This window comes from Numida meleagris, chromosome 6 (assembly GCF_002078875.1).
Source record: "Numida meleagris isolate 19003 breed g44 Domestic line chromosome 6, NumMel1.0, whole genome shotgun sequence".
Lineage (NCBI taxonomy): Eukaryota > Metazoa > Chordata > Aves > Galliformes > Numididae > Numida > Numida meleagris.
Window position 1 is genome coordinate 59540774 of NC_034414.1, and position 9083 is coordinate 59549856.

At 55.7% G+C, this 9083-nt stretch overlaps 1 protein-coding gene across 1 annotated transcript in view; it reads left to right on the forward strand.

Annotated features, from left to right (window-relative positions):
- Positions 4868-9083, forward strand: part of FRMD6 (FERM domain containing 6) — an 18309-nt gene continuing 14093 nt past the window's right edge. Inside the window, exon 1 of the mRNA XM_021403002.1 lies at positions 4868-4969. The gene's annotated coding sequence lies outside the window, so the exon portion shown is untranslated. The remainder of the gene's footprint in view (positions 4970-9083) is intronic.

A 9083-nucleotide genomic window follows, 5' to 3' on the forward strand; every position in this document is an offset into this window, starting at 1 on the left:
TCAGAACCCCGTGCTGGCGCGGAGCATGGGTTGTGTAAGAGGCGAAAGATTCCAGCAACGCGTTGGCTGAAAATATTGAAATATTTAAAAAAAAAAAGGAAACCGGAGAGTGAGAACAAATGTAAAAAGTGGAAAACAAATCGCTGCCGAAACCTCTGGGAATAGGGAAATAATAAAAACCAAAACAACCTAGAAATGTAATGGCAAACTTTCTGCAAATCGCGGGGCCACGGCACGCCTGGGTGGTGTCCATTGGGCTCATGGTCTGGCACGGCCCCTTGGGCTGCCCCAGCATCAAAGCCATACGGGGCTGCCCGTGGGATCCGGTGCTCTGTAGTGCTGCTGGGGGCACCAGCACTGCTCCATCCCCACGGTGAAGCAATCACACCCCGTCACTGGGCAGGAATGAGGTGAAGCTGGGGAAGTGTTGCCTCCATGCTGGCTTGCAGTGACATGCCGAGCTCGCTGCGCCCGACCCCACGTGGGGAGGTTTTGGGGTGAGATGTGCGCTCGGTGCATCGCTGGGTCTTGCTGTAGGGTTGATGTGGGGTGGTGGGGTGGTGCACCAAGCATTGGGCGTTTGCTGAGTGTGGTCTGGGGCACGCAGCTCCCCAGAGTACCCATGGAAATGAGGGTTAAGACAAGCAGCATTCAATTTGGGTGGAAAAAAAACTCCTTTTGGTCAACCTCGTGATGGAATGCAAGGCTCAGGATGTGCTCGCTGGCTCTGCTGTTTGTGTTTGGAATCCTTGTGCTGATGGCAGTCTCCTCCTCCTCCTCCTCCCACCGTGGAGGATCTGGCTCAGCTAAGGGGGAATTTCCCACTGTCTCTGCCATCAGCCAGCGCTGGGGTGGAAATATGCACTCCCCTCCCTGCTTGGAGCCCACAGCTGTGTGCATGGGGGGTCCTCCAGCTCATTGGCTGCAAACCGTCCCGTACTATTTTGGGGCAGTTTGGGGATTTCCCCCCACCCTTTGCTTGGGGGCAGCAGGGTGATGCTGAGCGTTGTCCCCCTCAGGTCCCACATTTGGCCATTCCAAGGAAGCAAACTGCCATTTCTCGTCTCGTTTTGCAGTTGGGGCTGGGGAGCCCCGTGCTGCAGGAAGGATGCAGTGCTGCTTGGTCATTCCTGTAAGTGATGAGCAGAGAGGGACACAGAGCATGAAGGGCTGCAGGGGATGGAGGAAGGATGCTCGGTGGCTTTGCAAACAGCACGTCCCCAGGGCTGTTTTGGGGAGGTTTTATCCCCAGGGAAGTGGCTTAGCTGCACAGTCACCCACTTGCTCCCTAAAACCTGGGGCTGGGGATGGGGAAGGGAAAGGGAAAGGGGAAGGGGATGGGGATGGGGAAGGGGAAGAGAAGACACTGCTGATTTGACCCAGCTAATAAGCAGGTTGTCAATGCCTCGTTATTCCCACCCGGATGGGAAGGATGCTTTCAGCACCAAGGGTTTGTAGCTGAGGCATAAGAAAGCAGACAGGAGCCAACAGGTTGTTGTTATCCCCGTGAAATCAGCAGTGTCATTTCACTTGGAAAATACATGCACTTTCCTGCTGTTCTGCCCTGCTCTTCCTTCTTTGCCATACTGCTACAAGAGGGAAGGAGAAACACCCATCTAGCTGGCGGCAGGAGTTGGGCATATGTTCACCATGTCCCTACGTGGGGGACAGCTTTGTTTTGGGGTGGGGGCTTTGCAACTGACAAGCAGAGCCAGGAAATGCCTCTGTGCTGCGCCATGGGTGTCATGGTCCTGTGCAGACCAAACCAAGAAGCAGTCACAGCCGAGTGCTATTTCCCTAATGGTGTGTCTCCATCTGATAGATAACCAGGTCTGTCTCTATCTCATCTCTCATGGAGAAACCTAAATTTCTTTGGCTTTGCTGTTTAAAGTTTAATGACCTTCAATGCAAACCATGTATCAAAGGAGCACGGATATTTTTGTAAGGAGCTCATGCATACCCCAGGAAGCTAAGTGCTCGCTGACGTGCTCCTCCTCATGAGCAAAAACACTCGGGCAGAGGCAGGGGAAAAAGCACCTCTGCTTTTTCCCCATTGCCATCACCCACTTCCTCCTCATTCTCCTTCAGATGGGAGCGTGCACAAAGCGTGACGGGGAACAAAATCCCGCTGAGCTGCTGTTGGGTGCTCAGGCTGTTCTTCATGCCCTCCCTATCTCTTCCTGCACCATGCACTGCAATTAGTGGTGTCTGCAGCTAATGGGTTGGTGCAGCCCTCGCCCGGTGCTCCATCAGCTGCTGCTCTGGAGTCCCCTGGGCTCTGCGCTGTGCTGGGTGCTGCTGGAAGCAGTGCTTTTGCATCCTCAAACACCCGTTTTTCCAGCCCACAGCAAAAAGGAATGAGATTACAAATCTCAGAGCGTCACTGTACTCAGAAGCGAAAGCAAAGGCATTAAAAATAAAAGAGATCTGTGGAGCATTTGTAACCTGTTTGCGTAATGCAAAGATATTAATTGCCAATTAGTCGTCAAACAGGACTAAAACCATGCAGCTCAGGTAGGGCAGATGCAGCCAGCCCTCTGCAACTGGAAAAACACCAGGCACCGTGTAATTAAATGTCTCCTGCATGCTCACCCCACCTGGCTGGCCCAGGAATTGCTGCGGGAGGCTTCCCACGCTGTGGGCACGGGCACTGCTGGGATAGGTACCACCTGGGTGGGTGTCACTGTGCTGGGTAACACTGGGGTGGGTACTACTGGGATGGATACCGCCAGGGTGGGTACTATGGGATGGTAGCTTTGGGATGGATGCCACCAGAATGGGTATCATTAGACTGAGACCATTGGGATAGGTACCACTGAGATGGATACTGGGGTGGGTTACACCATGTTGGGTACCACCAGGATGGGTCCATTGGGATGGGTACCATCAGGATGGATACTGAGATGAGTACCATTGTGCTGGTACCATTGGGGTGGGTACCACCAGAATGGATATTGGGATGGGTACCATTACGCTGGTATCATTGGGATGGGTACCACCAGGAAGGATATTGGGATGGGTACCATTACGCTGGTACCATTGGGATGGGTACTACCAGAATGGATATTGGGATGGGTACCATTATGCTGGTATCATTGGGATGGGTACCACCAGGATGGCTGCTGGTCTCGCTGTGCCATGCAGACCTCAGTCTTTCCCATGGAGATGAGATGCCCCTGGGTGACTCCATCTCTCAGCAGCAAGTGACCTATTTTGGATCATAAGGAGCAGCACAAACACAGGCTCTGGCAGGAGAGCTTTGAGCAATCCCTGCTGCAGGGCTGCGAGGGTAATTGCGGTGTCTAATGGACATGGGCAGGAGGAGGTGCGGTATCGGCTTAGGCTGGGTGTGAAGCCCAATGCAAATTTTTAATTGTATTTTTAATGCAGCAGCTTAGGATCCGACATGATCACAAACATAAACAGGGGCAGGTGACTAAAGGCTCCGATCCTGCTCCACAGGTAGGAGTGTCTGCTGAGCTCTGTGATGGAGAAATGCAAAAGGCCTTTTCCTCCTTGGAAACTGACCTGATTAGACCTGAAAAATAGGGGCTTCTACTTGAGCACTGTTTCTCTAGCTTGTTTCTGTAGGCTTCTATTAGGATCCCTGCTGTGCACTTCTGCAGCAGCATCTGATATCCCCAAAGAGATAAAAAACTTCTAGCACATGAGTGTATTGCATCTGGGGCAATGGAAAACAGGCACTGCTAGCCGGGGGGGTTTGGGGTGAGGATCTGGGACGGAGTGCATGGAAGGGCTCCTCCATGATGGGGACCCAACTGTGTGCAGCCCCCCAAAACCTGCCCGAGGTTGAAAGTCCGGTGACAATGTGAGTGTATGAGAGCAATGGCAGATCGGCTTCGGGTCGCAAAGGAACCCCCAAGAGTCCTTACGGGGCAGCAATGGCTGTGGCCATTTGGGCTGGAAGGGGAATGGCAAGGAGTGAAGGGCAGGGGTGCACAGCCCCCACGCAGCCCCCCAGCTGCTCCGTGGTGCTGTGGGCAGGGAACGTGGCTGGGTATGGTGATGGGGCACGAGGGACACGACCCCAGGGGGCTGTGGTGATGCAAAGTGCTGGGGGGAGATGGGGCATTTTCTCTTCCTTTGGTTATATGTGGATGAATGCAGTGATTTGAACCAGAGGCCCTGGGGAAGGAGTTTCCTGGGGGTCTGGAAGCAAAGAAACCCTGTCCTGAAGAGGTAGGGTCAATGCTGGGTCTGGTCCTATCCCCATGGGATGCCCACAGCACCCGCAGTGCCCAGAGCTGCACATCCCAGAGCTTTCCTTTGGCATCCACTGAAGCTATTTCCTCTGTCTGAAGGAATCCAGATGGAAACCATCTGCTCATTCCTGCGTCCCTCAGCCCCGTGTTTCCTCCTGCACCCCCTGGACCCGCATCTGCCGGTCCTGCACCTCCTTGTCCTGCACTGTGGACGTGTGTGCACACATATGTGTGCCAAAAGAGGGACCTCAGTACTGTCTTGGCTGAGATGAGTGATCAGAGCTGGGGATGCAGGGCTGCAGGGATACTGCTAATTAGCTGCATGGTTTTAACCAGCCCATGGGAGCCTGCTGGATAAACATTAGCCAGGACGCACCGCTCGCTCCAATTTTTAAGAGCCCTGTTGAGTTTGGCCGGGGTTGGGACCGCCGTGCCAGTGACCCCAACGGGGACGGGCTCCAAATGGGTCCGTACTCCTGCTGCCCCAAGTCCTGCCCACTCTGGATGCAGCCGAGTGGGAGGTCCTCCTGCACTGCTCTGAACCTATGGGTGCTGAGAGCTGTGGGTCCAAGTGCGTGGGTGCAAATGGGGTGCGGCAGCTGCAGGGAAGGGAGCAGATTGGAGCACCTCCAGCCGCAGCGATGCGGGCGCAAGGATGCTCTCTGACCCCGGTCTCTGACTTTTCCACCCCGTTCCTGCAGTTTTCCCTCCAGATGTGAGCGGGTGAGGGAGAACTCTGCTGTCATGTGAGTCCGTAATTAAAACCCGCTGGGCAGGGGCTGCGGGTGGAGGTCTCATAGGGCTGAGGCTGCGTGCTGTGGATTCTCCGCTGTCTCGTAGGCCTGAATGCCTGACCATGCCAATAGCTCGGCCCCGGTGCGGTTCCCCACTCCCAGCCCTGCATTTTGGAACCCCCCCAGGGAGCTCTGTCCCCCCGCCGGATGGGACCAGCTCTGCAGCTGTGAGCAGGCGCACAGCCGGGCTAAAAATACTCCTGCTCCGTGCTCCTTCCTGCCCGCGCCGCTGCCTTTCCTGCATTACCGCACGTTTCCACAGCTCCCAGCAGCTCCAGCAGGCTGGGAAAAAAAAAAAAAACAACACAAAACAAAACAAAAAAAAAACCAGAAAAGTCCAGAGCTCCAAAAAGCCCCAAAATCCCAGCTTGGCCCCAGCCTCAAAGCTTTACCAACACTTGGTGCGCTCAGGGTGGATTTCCCTTTCCCAGCCCCATACGCAGCGGCTTGATTTCACTGCTCATCCGTGCTGACTTCCAGAGTGAACAGAATGGGAGGTGTGGGGTCTGCCCCCCCCCTGTGAGAACCCCTCTGAGCACAGCGGGGCCTTGGGTGGCTCTGCGTTGCTGGCATTCCTGCCCCAGCCCCGTGGCTGCGTGCCACCAGCGGCCATCCCAGCCCGGCACCCGGTGGGGTCACCCCTTGTGCTCCACTCCTGGCACAGCCGTGAGAGAGATCAGCTTGAGGGCCTTATTGCCAGCCCCATGCCAGCCCCACATCTCCAGGATGTGCCTAGTGCCACCCCATGAAGCCTGGGGCTGGGCTGGTTCCTGCCTGGTGGGGATGGGCTCTCTGGGATGCACTGGGATGCACCTGGATGTATTGGGTTGCACTGGGTTGCACTGGGATGCACTATCAAAGAGCTGAGGCAGCACCAGGCTCTCCATGAATGCACTTAGATGCACTGGGATGCTGAGGTGCACGGGGTTGCACTGGGATGTGCTGGGATGGATGGTGCTGGGGGTCACTTAAGAGCTATGAGAGAACTGAGGCAGTACCAGGCTCTTTCTGGGATGCACTGGGATGGATGGTGCTGGGCTTCACTCACCACCTACCAAAGAACTGAGACAGGATGAGTTTCCTTGGGAATCCCCTGTGAAATGCAAAGACACAGCGAAGCCCAGCCCCACGCCGGAGTTCATGGCAACACGCGGCTGTTGTGGCTCTTCACAGCAACGAGCAGGGCTTCATTATTTATTTTCTTCCCTTTATGGGCTGAGAAACCATCCCAAAGCCCAGCGCAGCCTCCCACCTCTGTCTGTGTGCCGTCTGCGGGGGGGTTCCTCAGCCCCACTCTCAGCTGGAGCTGTGGCTGTGCCACATGTCCCCGCATGGAGGTGACAGCCCTGTCCCTAGGCGCACCCCAGGGCCACGTGTGTGCCTTGGGATAAGGCTGATATAAAAGTAAACATGCACCAGAGGGGTCTGGAAGCCCTCTGTCATTGCATTTCGTCAGCATTTATTAAAATGAGTGGCACAAATGGAAGAGCTCACGGCCAGCTCACGGAAGGGGTCAGGGAGAAACCTCTCAGAGCCACACTGAGGGCATTTAGACCCTTCCTGGGGAACTTTCTTCTAGGCACATTGCAAGGATGACCCACATGGAGCTGTGGGGTGGGATATGCAGCACCCAGCATCGTGCTGAGCAACGCCACGGGGCAATGCATTTGGGAACGAGCTCTGCACGGAGCTGGGGGATGAATTGATTTGTTACTCTGTTGCTTTGTTTACAATTCTGGTCCCATCAGCAAAATCATAGGGAAAATATGCACGAGATAAGAGAGCTCGCATGTCCGTGCAGCGATCCCGGCCAGTAACAATGCTGATATTGAAACCCTGCTGCAAAGAGACTCGAGTGGAGATAACGCAGGATCGTGGCGAGCAGCTGCTGCTTCCCATCCTCTTCGTGCAAATGCATCCTCATCGCTGTCTGCTTGATGAGGATGAGATTTTCACTCACAGCCACAAATCTTCTTTTTTTTCCCTGGGACACACCTCAGAATGCAATTAGTCCAGATTTAAACAAAACACACACACACACACACAAACAGAAAGAAAAAGCCTCAATTTATGACATTTTCCATCTGCGTTTCCGCTTCTTGGGATTTTTGGCAACCTTAACCACAGGATTGTGAAAGAGAACTGTCGCCGGCGTCCTTGGGGCTTTCCTTCCACGAGGAAGGCCGCCCAGCCGGGCGCTGGCCCGCGTCCATCTTTCCGAGCTCTCCCTGCAGAGGGGACGCGCTCGTGGCCCTGGCCTGAAATTGTCTGCGTTTGTCATGGGATCCACAGCGCTGCGTCCAGATTTGTGTTTATGGATCGCCTTGCTGGCATGCAAAACCTCTTTTTGCTGCTTTATTCGGCTGTGCTCAAGCCTCCGCAGCGGGGCACCTTGTTCCCGAGGGGTGGCAGTGGGGAAGGGGCTGTCTTTGGCAGGATGGGACCTTTGTGTGGCACCGAGCCACCCTCTGTCATGAACTGAGGAGCCCAGGACTGCCCTCAGTGCCCCACATGTGGCCTCCCCAGGGCAGAGCAGAGCAGGAAGAGCACCCCTCTCACCCTGCTGGGTGGCTCCATGCATCCCAGGACACCATTGCCTTCCTGGCCACTAGGGCACACTGCTGCCTCAGGGTCAACCGTTGGTCAACTGTTGGTCAACCACTGGTCAACCATAGGTCAACAGTTGGTCAACCATAGGTCAACCATTGGTCAACTAGAGGTCAACCCTTGGTCAACTGTTTGTCAGCTGTTGGTCAACTAGATGTCAACCCTTGGTCAACTGTTTGTCAGTTGTTGGCCAACCGTTGGCCAACCGGGACTACCAGGTCCTTCTCCGCAGAGCTCCTCTCCAGCAGCTCAGCCCCCAGCCTGTACTGGTGCATGAGGTTTTTCCTCCCCAGGTGTAGGACTCTACACTTGCCCTTGCTGAACCCAGGGATTTCCAGCCCTCATCAAAAACCAGGCTGGATTTTTCCATGAGGACAGCAGCGCGCCAGATTCCCGCTGCCAGCATGGTGCGCTCGCATCATGTAATTACCCAGCGTGATCTGTTGGGCTGAAAACAGATTTCAGGAAGGAGCGTCGGGGTGTTTGCAAAAGAGCTGCTCTTTATTTAGGTCCGGGAACGAGCGGCTGTTCTCTCCCACAGCCGCGCAGAGATTGTGGGGGCAGAGGCTGCCTCGCAGGTCAGCCCGAAGGATGCCTATAGATGCTTAAAAGTGAGGAATAAATAACTCCTCCCAAAACAACCTCGCCATATGGCACCTCGGAGGAAGGAGTGCGGTGGAGACGCTTTGCTGCTAATTTATGGGGCTGTTGCTGCTATTCTGGTCCTGGGTCACCTATGGAGAGCAGCCCACAGGTGCACATTGTGTCCTTTGTGTGCAAAGGGCATCCACGATCCAGCTGCCGGGGCATCAGTGGGAGCTGTCCCAGGAGCAGGCTCTGGTCCTCATGGTTCCTGAGCACTGACTCAGGGTGTTGGTGGCATGGTTGGTGTCCAAGGAGGTGCCCAAAGCCAGGTTGGATGGGATCCTGTGCAGCCTGATCTGATGGGTGGCAACCAGCCCATGGCAGGGGGTTGGAAATAGATCATCTTTAAGGTCCCCTCCAATATAAACCGTTCTGTGATTCTATGAGTCCCATGCTCGGAAGCCCAGTGGTTGGCTTGGACTGCATGGAAATGCCACTCAAAGGCTGTGTGGGGTCTTTGGGACCTCTCTTGGTGGCACAGTGGCAGCGCAGAGGGTCTGAGCGTTTGAGACGGGTGCTGGAGAGAGGCAGGGCTGTGTGATGGGGACACAGCCGGGGCACGGGTCATCCCTTCCCAAAAGGATGGCTCGGGATGGATTGCGAAAAACAGGGCTGGGAGCTGGGGGTGCGTGCTTCCCCTTCCAGCGATGCTCAGGTTCACCTCCAGGACCCCAGGGCTGCACTCCCTCCCCCCTAGCACCCCACGGTCCACGGGCTGCCCGCTGCCCCCCGCCTATCCCGGCGCAGCGCCGAGGCGGGCGGGAGGCGGTGCCGGTGCCGCTCAGGGCGGTGCGGCCCGGGAAGGGGCGGGGGC